Genomic DNA, 14,558 nt, shown 5'->3' with positions numbered 1-14,558 from the left:
TTTCGCCCTAGGCTCGCCCACCCGGCGGCTACTTTGTGGTAGAGGCCGCACGCCGGGCCTGACGCGCGCAGCAAACGCAGTTTTACGGCCATCGCTTCTCGGCCTTTTGGCTAAGATCAAGTGTAGTATCTGTTCTTATCAGTTTAATATCTGATACGTCCCCTATCTGGGGACCAAATATTAAATTGATTTTTGGGACAGGGAGATGGAACAGGGGCTTGCCCCGTCCACTCCATGCATCCACCTGGTATTGCAGTGTTTCCAGGAGCGGTGCAGCTTCCCCCCTCCATGGGGGCGAGACCCCTGCCGAAAAATAGAATTCGCAATAGTGACAGCGCTGCTGCTCGGCTGACTTTGCTGCAGTTTTCCGTGGGCGCTACGCTGCCCCCTGTTGGATTGCCCCGCAGTTGCAGGCCGCCCTTTGCTGCCCAGCGCGCGCGGTTGTCGTTATTCCTGCGCAATGCCTCGCGCAGAAGCGCAAGGAATGGCTGCGCGTGGCATGCACGCGTGCTTTCCTTTCTGCTTGCAAGGCCCGGCAACAAAAGGAGCTCTGGCTCAAAGACCGCCCGCCGTCGCCTCTTTCGCCCGAGGCTCGCCCACCCGGCGGCTACTTTGACGTAGAGGCCGCACGCCGGGCCTGACGCGCGCAGCAAACGCAGTTTTACGGCCATCGCTTCTCGGCCTTTTGGCTAAGATCAAGTGTAGTATCTGTTCTTATCAGTGCTTATTTGATTGAGAAGAGACCATGATCATTGCTTTTTGATCCTGGGGAAGCTTTGAGTAAAATGGCTATAACCAATTTTCGAGCTTCGGGCCAGGGAGTGCGCAACACCGTTCGGGTGGTCGTGAAGGACAAGGAAGGAGATGCACCGGTCGATCGCACCTTCTTCATCAAGAAAATTCTCTTCGATTGCTGCGGATTTCAAGCGACGGACGTCTTCTGCCTGCAGGATTTCCCCAGCAGTGGATACTTCGACGTGACGTTCCGGAACGTGGCGGGATGCATCAAGTTCCTGAAGGCGTTCAAGGAGAAAGGGGACCGGGCGCCACTGTCGATCCTCACAGCGGAGCCGCTCTTCACGCTTCCGTCACAACGGGACCGGGTGGTGACGATTCACCTCTACAACCCCCATGTTCCGGTGGTGGATGTACTCACCTTTCTCGCCAGGTACGTCGAGGTGGCCGGCAGCAGCACTGATGTCAAGGACCCCTTTGGGATCTGGACCAGCAAGCGGCAGGTCAAGGTGACCTTGAAGGTAGATCCCAGTGGAGCCATCATCCACCCTCCCTCCAGCTTCGCTATCGGGGGAAGTCGAGGCTTCTTGGTCTACGCTGGGCAGCCCAGAGTTTGTCGCACCTGTGGCAAATCTGGTCACATGGCAGCCAACTGCAGCACGGTTGTTTGCAAGAACTGCAAGGAGGAAGGCCATCAGACCAAGGACTGTAAGCAGACTAAGTGTTGCAACTTGTGCGGTGCGGCAGGCCATCTCTACAAGACCTGTCCCAAACGTTGTCAAAGCTATGCTCAGGCGGCAAGGTCCAAGGAATGGCCGGGCGAAGGTTCGACGAAGGCGTCCGCTGTTCGAAAGGAGACCAGCAACCTTCTCCGCAGTGAGGAACTTCAACCTGAGAAGGAAGGGGAGGCGGCTGAAACCAACGACCCAGCACCTACCCAGCGCCCGGAAACCCCTCCCCCACAGACAGAATCAATGGAGGAGGAGGCAGCAGATGGACAAACAGGTCAGTGGCAAGTGGTCCAGAGGAGAACCACAAAGAAAAAACATCCCAAAGCCACCACCCAAACCAGTGGCAAGAGGAGGCTCTCTTCTGAATCAGACTGCAACAACTCCTCTTCACTGGACGGGGAAATGCTGGAACGACAGCCCCTTCAAAAGAGGCGGCAGAACTCCGAGATGGATGATAAAGCATCCCAGCCCCCGGGCACTGGAAGCTGTGATGGGCCCAGCGTGCCCCAACCCCAATGCCCCACACGTAACGACGTGGCCAACGCATCTCAGCTCCGGGACACCGGGAGCAAAGACACGTCTGGCGCACCTGAGCTCCGGGAGACCGGGAGCTGTGATGTTTTCGAGGAGGAACAGATGGAAGCAGCTGAGGACAACCCAATCCTCTCTGCCTACAAGACACCCCCGATGTCACCCGAGCGGCACAAACCCTGCAGGAAAAATCAGGAGGGGTTTCTGAGCCCAACCAACGTGAAACTGCTTGCGCATACGATGGGTATGCAGGAACATCCCGAAGGGGAAGGACTGGGACTAGCGAGGACAAATGGTATGGGAAGCAACAACTAATGTTTAGTAAAAAATGGGTGTAAGAATTGCTTCCATTAATGTGCGTAGCATTAAATCGACTACGCGATGTGTTTCAACCTTGGATTACCTTGCCAAGGTCAAAGCTGACCTACTGTTTCTGCAGGAGTGTGGAATACCACACCTCAGCACCTACAGGCAGTGGTCGCGATGGTGGTCCCACGGGCCATCGATCTGGTCGGGGGGTAATGACTGCCGTTCCTCTGGCCTGGGTATTCTGCTGCGGGGAGGTAACTTCACCATCTCCGAAGTTAAGGAGGTGGTGGGCGGCCGCCTCCTCGTAGCAGACGTGATGTACAACAACGCTCCGCTCCGGTTGATCAACGTGTACGCCCCGGTACAACGCAGCGAGCGGCTGACCGTCTTCCAGCAGCTCCCACTGCTGCTGGCGACGTCCAGGCCGGTCATCCTCGGCGGTGACTTCAACTGCATCATCGATGCGGCTGGACGATCCGGCAGTGACGACAGCAAACTGGACGCTACGTCCAGATTCCTAGTAGAAACAGTTAAGGATGCCAAACTGCACGACGTCTTCAGCAAACCTGCAGACGGAGCGCAGCGCAGATACACATGGTCAAGATCGGACGGGTCTGCCCGTTCCAGGATTGACTTCCTGTTTGTTTCCCGTGCTGTCACGGTCGGATCCACCGACGTCAAGCCGGTGTTCTTCTCCGACCACTGCCTCTTACTGGCCGACTGTCACTTACAGGACGACCAGCGGGTTGGCAGAGGGACGTGGAAGCTCAATGCGACACTGCTGACCCCAGAGAACGTTGAGGAACTCAAAAGGGATTACAAAGGTTGGAGGACCGTGAAACCCCTCTTTGAGTCTCCAGTTCACTGGTGGGAAGCGATTAAGGAGAACATCAAGAGGTTCTTCATCCACAAAGGTGTTCAGAAGGCGAGAGAGAGACAGAGGGAACTGTCCCGACTCCAGAAAATTATGCAAAATCTACTCCGGTTGCAGTCAATGGGGGTCGAGGTCAAGGAGGACCTCCAAGAGGTGAAGAGCCAGCAGGCCTCGCTCTTTGCCAAGGAGGCCTCCAAGATCATCTTCCGGTCCAGAGTCCGCTCCATCGAGCAGGATGAGACGTGCTCGCGTTACTTCTTCCAAAAGGTACACAGAGAGAGCTCTGTTATCAGCAGCCTGAAGGAAGAAGATGGCTCGGTAACGTCTTCGCAGTCCGACATACTAAGGATCAGCAAATCCTTTTATGCTGGGCTGTATGACGCGAAGCCCACAGACAGCAGAGCCTCCCAGTCCTTCCTGTCATCTATCACAGAGGTCTTAGATGACAGCAGGAGGGAGGGACTGGACAAGCCGCTAACTCTGGACGAGCTGACAAAGGCCGTCGAGTCTTTCGAGGCGAGTAAAACTCCCGGGAGCGACGGCTTACCGGCCGAGTTGTACTCGGCCCTGTGGGACTGGGTCGGCCCGGACCTGCTGGAAGTATACGAGAGTATGCTCCTGGCCGGTAGCATGTCAGAATCCATGAGAAAAGGCATCATCACCCTCATTTACAAGCAGAAGGGGGAGAGGGTAGAAATCAGAAATTGGCGGCCCATCTCACTGCTTAATGTTGATTACAAGATTCTGTCCAAAGTCATAGCCAGTCGAGTCAAGTCTGCTCTGGAGCTGGTGATTCACCCCGATCAGACCTGTACTGTACCCGGCAGGAAGATCTCTGATAGCCTCGCGCTACTCAGGGATACGATCGCCTACGTACGGGACAGGAGGGTGGACACCTGCCTCATCAGCCTGGACCAGGAGAAGGCTTTTGACAGGATATCGCACACCTACATGATGGACGTGCTTTCCAAAATGGGGTTTGGGGAGGGAATCTGCAATTGGATCCAACTGCTCTACACAAACATCAGTAGCGCAGTGTCAATCAACGGGTGGGAATCTGAAAGTTTCCCGATCAAATCTGGAGTCAGACAGGGCTGTCCTCTGTCCCCGGTCTTGTTTGTTTGCTGTATTGAACCCTTTGCTGAGTCTATAAGGAAGGATGCGAGCATAAGAGGGGTGACAATCCCAGGCAGCGGAGGCACTCAGGTCAAAACCTCCCTGTACATGGATGACGTCGCCGTCTTCTGCTCGGATCCGCTGTCCGTGCGCAGACTGATGAGCATCTGCGACCAGTTCGAACTGGCCTCGGGAGCCAAAGTTAACCACGGCAAGAGCGAGGCCATGTTCTTTGGGAACTGGGCTGACCGATCCTTTGTCCCCTTCACCGTCAGGTCAGATTACCTGAAGGTGCTGGGGATATGGTTCGGAAGGGCCGGGGCGTGCACCAAAACATGGGAGGAGCGAGTAGCCAAGGTACGACAAAAGTTGGGCATGTGGGGGCAGCGATCTCTCTCCATTGTGGGTAAGAACCTGGTCATCAGGTGCGAGGCGCTCACGTTGTTGCTCTACGTGGCGCAGGTCTGGCCCATACCCCACTCCTGCGCCGTGGCAGTCACCCGAGCCATTTTCCGCTTCGTCTGGGGATCTAAAATGGACCGGGTCCGGAGGGACACGATGTTCAAATCTCTGGACATGGGCGGGAAAAATGTACCCAACGTGGCCCTCATCCTGATGACCACCTTCGTGTGCGGCTGCATCAAGCTATGTGTAGATCCCCAGTACGCAAACTCCAAGTGTCACTACGTGCTGAGGTTCTATCTGTCCCCGGTGTTGCGAAGGATGGGCCTGGTCACATTGCCGCGGAACGCTCCGTGCAGTTGGGACGTGCCGTACCACCTATCCTTCGTGGAGCAGTTTCTGCGGAAAAACACCCTTGACCACCGGTCCATCAGGCAGTGGTCTGCACGGAATGTCCTCAAGGCCCTACGGGAAAAGGAAACGGTGGATCCCGTCGGATGGTTCCCCGAGCAGACCGTCAAAGTCATTTGGCGGAATGCCTCATCACCAGAACTTTCAAACAAGCACCAAGACGTAGCTTGGCTGGTGGTGAGAAGGGCCCTCCCCGTCAGATCCTTCATGCACACCCGAAGTCTCGCCCCCTCCGCACAGTGCCCCCGCGTTGGCTGTGGTGGGGAAGAGACGGTCGCCCACCTCCTCCTGGAATGTGCCTTTGCAAAGCAGGTGTGGAAAGAGATGCAGTGGTTTTTGTCAAGGTTCATCCCAAGCAGCTCTGTAACACAGGAGTCTGTGCTCTACGGGCTGTTCCCAGGGACGCACACCGAGACAAACATCAACTGCTGCTGGAGGACTATCAATTCGGTGAAAGACGCCCTTTGGTCTGCCCGAAACTTGCTGGTCTTCCAGCGTAAAGAGTTGTCCACCACCGAATGTTGCAGACTGGCACATTCCAAGGTCCAGGACTACGTGCTGAGGGACGCACTAAAGCTTGGGGCAGCCGCAGCAAAGGCTCAATGGGGAAAGACCACAGTGTAAGGTTCCCCCACCAAGCTAGACTGAGGGGCTGGATCCATGGGAAACCCCTCGAACTGTATCGTTAATATTCTGAATTGCTGTAAATGTAAAACTGTAATTGACATGACAATTGAGAAACGGAAGGGTTGGGAAGAAACTCATGACAGTCTTGAAGGAAACTGATCTCCCTTGCAATGTTTGTATTTTTTGGTGCTGTTTGGAAACTGTTTGGCAATGTAATTTTTACAGATTTTTATGAATAAAGTATATTTTGGAAATAAAAAAAAAAATAAAAAAAAAAAATCTGTTCTTATCAGTTTAATATCTGATACGTCCCCTATCTGGGGACCAAATATTAAATTGATTTTTGGGACAGGGAGATGGAGCAGGGGCTTGCCCCGTCCACTCCATGCATCCACCTGGTATTGCAGTGTTTCCAGGAGCGGTGCAGCTTCCCCCCTCCATGGGGGCGAGACCTCTGCTGAAAAATAGAATTCGCAATAGTGACGGCGCTGCTGACTTTGCTGCAGTTTTCCGTGGGCGCTACGCTGCCCCCTGTTGGATTGCCCCGCAGTTGCAGGCCGCCCTTTGCTGCCCAGCGCGCGCGGTTGTCGTTATTCCTGCGCAATGCCTCGCGCAGAAGCGCAAGGAATGGCTGCGCGTGGCATGCACGCGTGCTTTCCTTTCTGCTTGCAAGGCCCGGCAACAAAAGGAGCTCTGGCTCAAAGACCGCCCGCCGTCGCCTCTTTCGCCCGAGGCTCGCCCACCCGGCGGCTACTTTGACGTAGAGGCCGCACGCCGGGCCTGACGCGCGCAGCAAACGCAGTTTTACGGCCATCGCTTCTCGGCCTTTTGGCTAAGATCAAGTGTAGTATCTGTTCTGTCTGCCCGAAACTTGCTGGTCTTCCAGCGCAAAGAGTTGTCCACCACCGAATGTTGCAGACTGGCACATTCCAAGGTCCAGGACTACGTGCTGAGGGACGCACTAAAGCTTGGGGCAGCCGCAGCAAAGGCTCAATGGGGAAAGACCACAGTGTAAGGTTCCCCCACCAAGCTGGACTGAGGGGCTGGATCCATGGGAAACCCCTCGAACTGTATCGTTAATATTCTGAATTGCTGTAAATGTAAAACTGTAATTGACATGACAATTGAGAAACGGAAGGGTTGGGAAGAAACTCATGACAGTATTGAAGGAAACTGATCTCCCTTGCAATGTTTGTATTTTTTGGTGCTGTTTGGAAACTGTTTGGCAATGTAATTTTTACAGATTTTTATGAATAAAGTATATTTTGGAAATAAAAAAAAAAAAATCTGTTCTTATCAGTTTAATATCTGATACGTCCCCTATCTGGGGACCAAATATTAAATTGATTTTTGGGACAGGGAGATGGAACAGGGGCTTGCCCCGTCCACTCCATGCATCCACCTGGTATTGCAGTGTTTCCAGGAGCGGTGCAGCTTCCCCCCTCCATGGGGGCGAGACCTCTGCTGAAAAATAGAATTTGCAATAGTGACGGCGCTGCTGACTTTGCTGCAGTTTTCCGTGGGCGCTACGCTGCCCCCTGTTGGATTGCCCCGCAGTTGCAGGCCGCCCTTTGCTGCCCAGCGCGCGCGGTTGTCTTTATTCCTGCGCAATGCCTCGCGCAGAAGCGCAAGGAATGGCTGCGTGTGGCATGCACGCATGCTTTCCTTTCTGCTTGCAAGGCCCGGCAACAAAAGGAGCTCTGGCTCAAAGACCGCCCGCCGTCGCCTCTTTCGCCCTAGGCTCGCCCACCCGGCGGCTACTTTGTGGTAGAGGCCGCACGCCGGGCCTGACGCGCGCAGCAAACGCAGTTTTACGGCCATCGCTTCTCGGCCTTTTGGCTAAGATCAAGTGTAGTATCTGTTCTTATCAGTTTAATATCTGATACGTCCCCTATCTGGGGACCAAATATTAAATTGATTTTTGGGACAGGGAGATGGAACAGGGGCTTGCCCCGTCCACTCCATGCATCCACCTGGTATTGCAGTGTTTCCAGGAGCGGTGCAGCTTCCCCCCTCCATGGGGGCGAGACCCCTGCCGAAAAATAGAATTCGCAATAGTGACAGCGCTGCTGCTCGGCTGACTTTGCTGCAGTTTTCCGTGGGCGCTACGCTGCCCCCTGTTGGATTGCCCCGCAGTTGCAGGCCGCCCTTTGCTGCCCAGCGCGCGCGGTTGTCGTTATTCCTGCGCAATGCCTCGCGCAGAAGCGCAAGGAATGGCTGCGCGTGGCATGCACGCGTGCTTTCCTTTCTGCTTGCAAGGCCCGGCAACAAAAGGAGCTCTGGCTCAAAGACCGCCCGCCGTCGCCTCTTTCGCCCGAGGCTCGCCCACCCGGCGGCTACTTTGACGTAGAGGCCGCACGCCGGGCCTGACGCGCGCAGCAAACGCAGTTTTACGGCCATCGCTTCTCGGCCTTTTGGCTAAGATCAAGTGTAGTATCTGTTCTTATCAGTGCTTATTTGATTGAGAAGAGACCATGATCATTGCCTTTTGATCCTGGGGAAGCTTTGAGTAAAATGGCTATAACCAATTTTCGAGCTTCGGGCCAGGGAGTGCGCAACACCGTTCGGGTGGTCGTGAAGGACAAGGAAGGAGATGCACCGGTCGATCGCACCTTCTTCATCAAGAAAATTCTCTTCGATTGCTGCGGATTTCAAGCGACGGACGTCTTCTGCCTGCAGGATTTCCCCAGCAGTGGATACTTCGACGTGACGTTCCGGAACGTGGCGGGATGCATCAAGTTCCTGAAGGCGTTCAAGGAGAAAGGGGACCGGGCGCCACTGTCGATCCTCACAGCGGAGCCGCTCTTCACGCTTCCGTCACAACGGGACCGGGTGGTGACGATTCACCTCTACAACCCCCATGTTCCGGTGGTGGATGTACTCACCTTTCTCGCCAGGTACGTCGAGGTGGCCGGCAGCAGCACTGATGTCAAGGACCCCTTTGGGATCTGGACCAGCAAGCGGCAGGTCAAGGTGACCTTGAAGGTAGATCCCAGTGGAGCCATCATCCACCCTCCCTCCAGCTTCGCTATCGGGGGAAGTCGAGGCTTTTTGGTCTACGCTGGGCAGCCCAGAGTTTGCCGCACCTGTGGCAAATCTGGTCACATGGCAGCCAACTGCAGCACGGTTGTTTGCAAGAACTGCAAGGAGGAAGGCCATCAGACCAAGGACTGTAAGCAGACTAAGTGTTGCAATTTGTGCGGTGCGGCAGGCCATCTCTACAAGACCTGTCCCAAACGTTGTCAAAGCTATGCTCAGGCGGCAAGGTCCAAGGAATGGCCGGGCGAAGGTTCGACGAAGGCGTCCGCTGTTCGAAAGGAGACCAGCAACCTTCTCCGCAGTGAGGAACTTCAACCTGAGAAGGAAGGGGAGGCGGCTGAAACCAACGACCCAGCACCTACCCAGCGCCCGGAAACCCCTCCCCCACAGACAGAATCAATGGAGGAGGAGGCAGCAGATGGACAAACAGGTCAGTGGCAAGTGGTCCAGAGGAGAACCACAAAGAAAAAACATCCCAAAGCCACCACCCAAACCAGTGGCAAGAGGAGGCTCTCTTCTGAATCAGACTGCAACAACTCCTCTTCACTGGACGGGGAAATGCTGGAACGACAGCCCCTTCAAAAGAGGCGGCAGAACTCCGAGATGGATGATAAAGCATCCCAGCCCCCGGGCACTGGAAGCTGTGATGGGCCCAGCGTGCCCCAACCCCAATGCCCCACACGTAACGACGTGGCCAACGCATCTCAGCTCCGGGACACCGGGAGCAAAGACACGTCTGGCGCACCTGAGCTCCGGGAGACCGGGAGCTGTGATGTTTTCGAGGAGGAACAGATGGAAGCAGCTGAGGACAACCCAATCCTCTCTGCCTACAAGACCCCCCCGATGTCACCCGAGCGGCACAAACCCTGCAGGAAAAATCAGGAGGGGTTTCTGAGCCCAACCAACGTGAAACTGCTTGCGCATACGATGGGTATGCAGGAACATCCCGAAGGGGAAGGACTGGGACTAGCGAGGACAAATGGTATGGGAAGCAACAACTAATGTTTAGTAAAAAATGGGTGTAAGAATTGCTTCCATTAATGTGCGTAGCATTAAATCGACTACGCGATGTGTTTCAACCTTGGATTACCTTGCCAAGGTCAAAGCTGACCTACTGTTTCTGCAGGAGTGTGGAATACCACACCTCAGCACCTACAGGCAGTGGTCGCGATGGTGGTCCCACGGGCCATCGATCTGGTCGGGGGGTAATGACTGCCGTTCCTCTGGCCTGGGTATTCTGCTGCGGGGAGGTAACTTCACCATCTCCGAAGTTAAGGAGGTGGTGGGCGGCCGCCTCCTCGTAGCAGACGTGATGTACAACAACGCTCCGCTCCGGTTGATCAACGTGTACGCCCCGGTACAACGCAGCGAGCGGCTGACCGTCTTCCAGCAGCTCCCACTGCTGCTGGCGACGTCCAGGCCGGTCATCCTCGGCGGTGACTTCAACTGCATCATCGATGCGGCTGGACGATCCGGCAGTGACGACAGCAAACTGGACGCTACGTCCAGATTCCTAGTAGAAACAGTTAAGGATGCCAAACTGCACGACGTCTTCAGCAAACCTGCAGACGGAGCGCAGCGCAGATACACATGGTCAAGATCGGACGGGTCTGCCCGTTCCAGGATTGACTTCCTGTTTGTGTCCCGTGCTGTCACGGTCGGATCCACCGACGTCAAGCCGGTGTTCTTCTCCGACCACTGCCTCTTACTGGCCGACTGTCACTTACAGGACGACCAGCGGGTTGGCAGAGGGACGTGGAAGCTCAATGCGACACTGCTGACCCCAGAGAACGTTGAGGAACTCAAAAGGGATTACAAAGGTTGGAGGACCGTGAAACCCCTCTTTGAGTCTCCAGTTCACTGGTGGGAAGCGATTAAGGAGAACATCAAGAGGTTCTTCATCCACAAAGGTGTTCAGAAGGCGAGAGAGAGACAGAGGGAACTGTCCCGACTCCAGAAAATTATGCAAAATCTACTCCGGTTGCAGTCAATGGGGGTCGAGGTCAAGGAGGACCTCCAAGAGGTGAAGAGCCAGCAGGCCTCGCTCTTTGCCAAGGAGGCCTCCAAGATCATCTTCCGGTCCAGAGTCCGCTCCATCGAGCAGGATGAGACGTGCTCGCGTTACTTCTTCCAAAAGGTACACAGAGAGAGCTCTGTTATCAGCAGCCTGAAGGAAGAAGATGGCTCGGTAACGTCTTCGCAGTCCGACATACTAAGGATCAGCAAATCCTTTTATGCTGGGCTGTATGACGCGAAGCCCACAGACAGCAGAGCCTCCCAGTCCTTCCTGTCATCTATCACGGAGGTCTTAGATGACAGCAGGAGGGAGGGACTGGACAAGCCGCTAACTCTGGACGAGCTGACAAAGGCCGTCGAGTCTTTCGAGGCGAGTAAAACTCCCGGGAGCGACGGCTTACCGGTCGAGTTGTACTCGGCCCTGTGGGACTGGGTCGGCCCGGACCTGCTGGAAGTATACGAGAGTATGCTCCTGGCCGGTAGCATGTCAGAATCCATGAGAAAAGGCATCATCACCCTCATTTACAAGCAGAAGGGGGAGAGGGTAGAAATCAGAAATTGGCGGCCCATCTCACTGCTTAATGTTGATTACAAGATTCTGTCCAAAGTCATAGCCAGTCGAGTCAAGTCTGCTCTGGAGCTGGTGATTCACCCCGATCAGACCTGTACTGTACCCGGCAGGAAGATCTCTGATAGCCTCGCGCTACTCAGGGATACGATCGCCTACGTACGGGACAGGAGGGTGGACACCTGCCTCATCAGCCTGGACCAGGAGAAGGCTTTTGACAGGATATCGCACACCTACATGATGGACGTGCTTTCCAAAATGGGGTTTGGGGAGGGAATCTGCAATTGGATCCAACTGCTCTACACAAACATCAGTAGCGCAGTGTCAATCAACGGGTGGGAATCTGAAAGTTTCCCGATCAAATCTGGAGTCAGACAGGGCTGTCCTCTGTCCCCGGTCTTGTTTGTTTGCTGTATTGAACCCTTTGCTGAGTCTATTAGGAAGGATGCGAGCATAAGAGGGGTGACAATCCCAGGCAGCGGAGGCACTCAGGTCAAAACCTCCCTGTACATGGATGACGTCGCCGTCTTCTGCTCGGATCCGCTGTCCGTGCGCAGACTGATGAGCATCTGCGACCAGTTCGAACTGGCCTCGGGAGCCAAAGTTAACCACGGCAAGAGCGAGGCCATGTTCTTTGGGAACTGGGCTGACCGATCCTTTGTCCCCTTCACCGTCAGGTCAGATTACCTGAAGGTGCTGGGGATATGGTTCGGAAGGGCCGGGGCGTGCACCAAAACATGGGAGGAGCGAGTAGCCAAGGTACGACAAAAGTTGGGCATGTGGGGGCAGCGATCTCTCTCCATTGTGGGTAAGAACCTGGTCATCAGGTGCGAGGCGCTCACGTTGTTGCTCTACGTGGCGCAGGTCTGGCCCATACCCCACTCCTGCGCCGTGGCAGTCACCCGAGCCATTTTCCGCTTCGTCTGGGGATCTAAAATGGACCGGGTCCGGAGGGACACGATGTTCAAATCTCTGGACATGGGCGGGAAAAATGTACCCAACGTGGCCCTCATCCTGATGACCACCTTCGTGTGCGGCTGCATCAAGCTATGTGTAGATCCCCAGTACGCAAACTCCAAGTGTCACTACGTGCTGAGGTTCTATCTGTCCCCGGTGTTGCGAAGGATGGGCCTGGTCACATTGCCGCGGAACGCTCCGTGCAGTTGGGACGTGCCGTACCACCTATCCTTCGTGGAGCAGTTTCTGCGGAAAAACACCTTTGACCACCGGTCCATCAGGCAGTGGTCTGCACGGAATGTCCTCAAGGCCCTACGGGAAAAGGAAACGGTGGATCCTGTCGGATGGTTCCCCGAGCAGACCGTCAAAGTCATTTGGCGGAATGCCTCATCACCAGAACTTTCAAACAAGCACCAAGACGTAGCTTGGCTGGTGGTGAGAAGGGCCCTCCCCGTCAGATCCTTCATGCACACCCGAAGTCTCGCCCCCTCCGCACAGTGCCCCCGCGTTGGCTGTGGTGGGGAAGAGACGGTCGCCCACCTCCTCCTGGAATGTGGCTTTGCAAAGCAGGTGTGGAAAGAGATGCAGTGGTTTTTGTCAAGGTTCGTCCCAAGCAGCTCTGTAACACAGGAGTCTGTGCTCTACGGGCTGTTCCCAGGGACGCACACCGAGACAAACATCAACTGCTGCTGGAGGACTATCAATTCGGTGAAAGACGCCCTTTGGTCTGCCCGAAACTTGCTGGTCTTCCAGCGCAAAGAGTTGTCCACCACCGAATGTTGCAGACTGGCACATTCCAAGGTCCAGGACTACGTGCTGAGGGACGCACTAAAGCTTGGGGCAGCCGCAGCAAAGGCTCAATGGGGAAAGACCACAGTGTAAGGTTCCCCCACCAAGCTAGACTGAGGGGCTGGATCCATGGGAAACCCCTCGAACTGTATCATTAATATTCTGAATTGCTGTAAATGTAAAACTGTAATTGACATGACAATTGAGAAACGGAAGGGTTGGGAAGAAACTCATGACAGTATTGAAGGAAACTGATCTCCCTTGCAATGTTTGTATTTTTTGGTGCTGTTTGGAAACTGTTTGGCAATGTAATTTTTACAGATTTTTATGAATAAAGTATATTTTGGAAATTAAAAAAAAAAAAAAAAAAAAAAAAAAATCTGTTCTTATCAGTTTAATATCTGATACGTCCCCTATCTGGGGACCAAATATTAAATTGATTTTTGGGACAGGGAGATGGAGCAGGGGCTTGCCCCGTCCACTCCATGCATCCACCTGGTATTGCAGTGTTTCCAGGAGCGGTGCAGCTTCCCCCCTCCATGGGGGCGAGACCTCTGCTGAAAAATAGAATTCGCAATAGTGACGGCGCTGCTGACTTTGCTGCAGTTTTCCGTGGGCGCTACGCTGCCCCCTGTTGGATTGCCCCGCAGTTGCAGGCCGCCCTTTGCTGCCCAGCGCGCGCGGTTGTCGTTATTCCTGCGCAATGCCTCGCGCAGAAGCGCAAGGAATGGCTGCGCGTGGCATGCACGCGTGCTTTCCTTTCTGCTTGCAAGGCCCGGCAACAAAAGGAGCTCTGGCTCAAAGACCGCCCGCCGTCGCCTCTTTCGCCCGAGGCTCGCCCACCCGGCGGCTACTTTGACGTAGAGGCCGCACGCCGGGCCTGACGCGCGCAGCAAACGCAGTTTTACGGCCATCGCTTCTCGGCCTTTTGGCTAAGATCAAGTGTAGTATCTGTTCTTATCAGTTTAATATCTGATACGTCCCCTATCTGGGGACCAAATATTAAATTGATTTTTGGGACAGGGAGATGGAACAGGGGCTTGCCCCGTCCACTCCATGCATCCACCTGGTATTGCAGTGTTTCCAGGAGCGGTGCAGCTTCCCCCCTCCATGGGGGCGAGACCTCTGCTGAAAAATAGAATTTGCAATAGTGACGGCGCTGCTGACTTTGCTGCAGTTTTCCGTGGGCGCTACGCTGCCCCCTGTTGGATTGCCCCGCAGTTGCAGGCCGCCCTTTGCTGCCCAGCGCGCGCGGTTGTCGTTATTCCTGCGCAATGCCTCGCGCAGAAGCGCAAGGAATGGCTGCGCGTGGCATGCACGCGTGCTTTCCTTTCTGCTTGCAAGGCCCGGCAACAAAAGGAGCTCTGGCTCAAAGACCGCCCGCCGTCGCCTCTTTCGCCCGAGGCTCGCCCACCCGGCGGCTACTTTGACGTAGAGGCCGCACGCCGGGCCT

General features: G+C 55.0%; 5 non-coding genes and 4 pseudogenes across 5 annotated transcripts; all 9 read left to right on the top strand.

The window, feature by feature from the left end:
• Positions 1–90: 90 nt before the first annotated feature.
• Positions 91–281, top strand: LOC137355047 (U2 spliceosomal RNA). Its single transcript, XR_010970692.1, has one exon. It is a non-coding gene; the product is annotated as a U2 spliceosomal RNA (small nuclear RNA).
• Positions 282–669: 388 nt separating this feature from the next.
• On the top strand, positions 670–778 carry LOC137354562 (U2 spliceosomal RNA; annotated as a pseudogene).
• Positions 779–5,978: 5,200 nt separating this feature from the next.
• Positions 5,979–6,168, top strand: LOC137354365 (U2 spliceosomal RNA). The gene has a single exon (XR_010970393.1). It is a non-coding gene; the product is annotated as a U2 spliceosomal RNA (small nuclear RNA).
• Positions 6,169–6,548: 380 nt separating this feature from the next.
• LOC137354731 (U2 spliceosomal RNA) lies at positions 6,549–6,647 on the top strand (annotated as a pseudogene).
• Positions 6,648–6,996: 349 nt separating this feature from the next.
• LOC137354277 (U2 spliceosomal RNA) lies at positions 6,997–7,175 on the top strand (annotated as a pseudogene).
• Positions 7,176–7,555: 380 nt separating this feature from the next.
• LOC137355046 (U2 spliceosomal RNA) lies at positions 7,556–7,746 on the top strand. The gene has a single exon (XR_010970691.1). It is a non-coding gene; the product is annotated as a U2 spliceosomal RNA (small nuclear RNA).
• Positions 7,747–8,134: 388 nt separating this feature from the next.
• LOC137354646 (U2 spliceosomal RNA) lies at positions 8,135–8,243 on the top strand (annotated as a pseudogene).
• Positions 8,244–13,443: 5,200 nt separating this feature from the next.
• Positions 13,444–13,637, top strand: LOC137354394 (U2 spliceosomal RNA). The gene has a single exon (XR_010970408.1). It is a non-coding gene; the product is annotated as a U2 spliceosomal RNA (small nuclear RNA).
• Positions 13,638–14,017: 380 nt separating this feature from the next.
• Positions 14,018–14,208, top strand: LOC137355045 (U2 spliceosomal RNA). Its single transcript, XR_010970690.1, has one exon. It is a non-coding gene; the product is annotated as a U2 spliceosomal RNA (small nuclear RNA).
• The last annotated feature ends 350 nt before the right edge of the window (positions 14,209–14,558 follow it).

The sequence above is a fragment of the Heterodontus francisci genome, chromosome 41 (assembly GCF_036365525.1).
Source record: "Heterodontus francisci isolate sHetFra1 chromosome 41, sHetFra1.hap1, whole genome shotgun sequence".
NCBI classification, from domain to species: Eukaryota; Metazoa; Chordata; class Chondrichthyes; order Heterodontiformes; family Heterodontidae; genus Heterodontus; species Heterodontus francisci.
The sequence above is the reverse complement of the archived record's forward strand: the minus strand, read 5'-3'. Positions and strand labels throughout refer to the sequence as shown.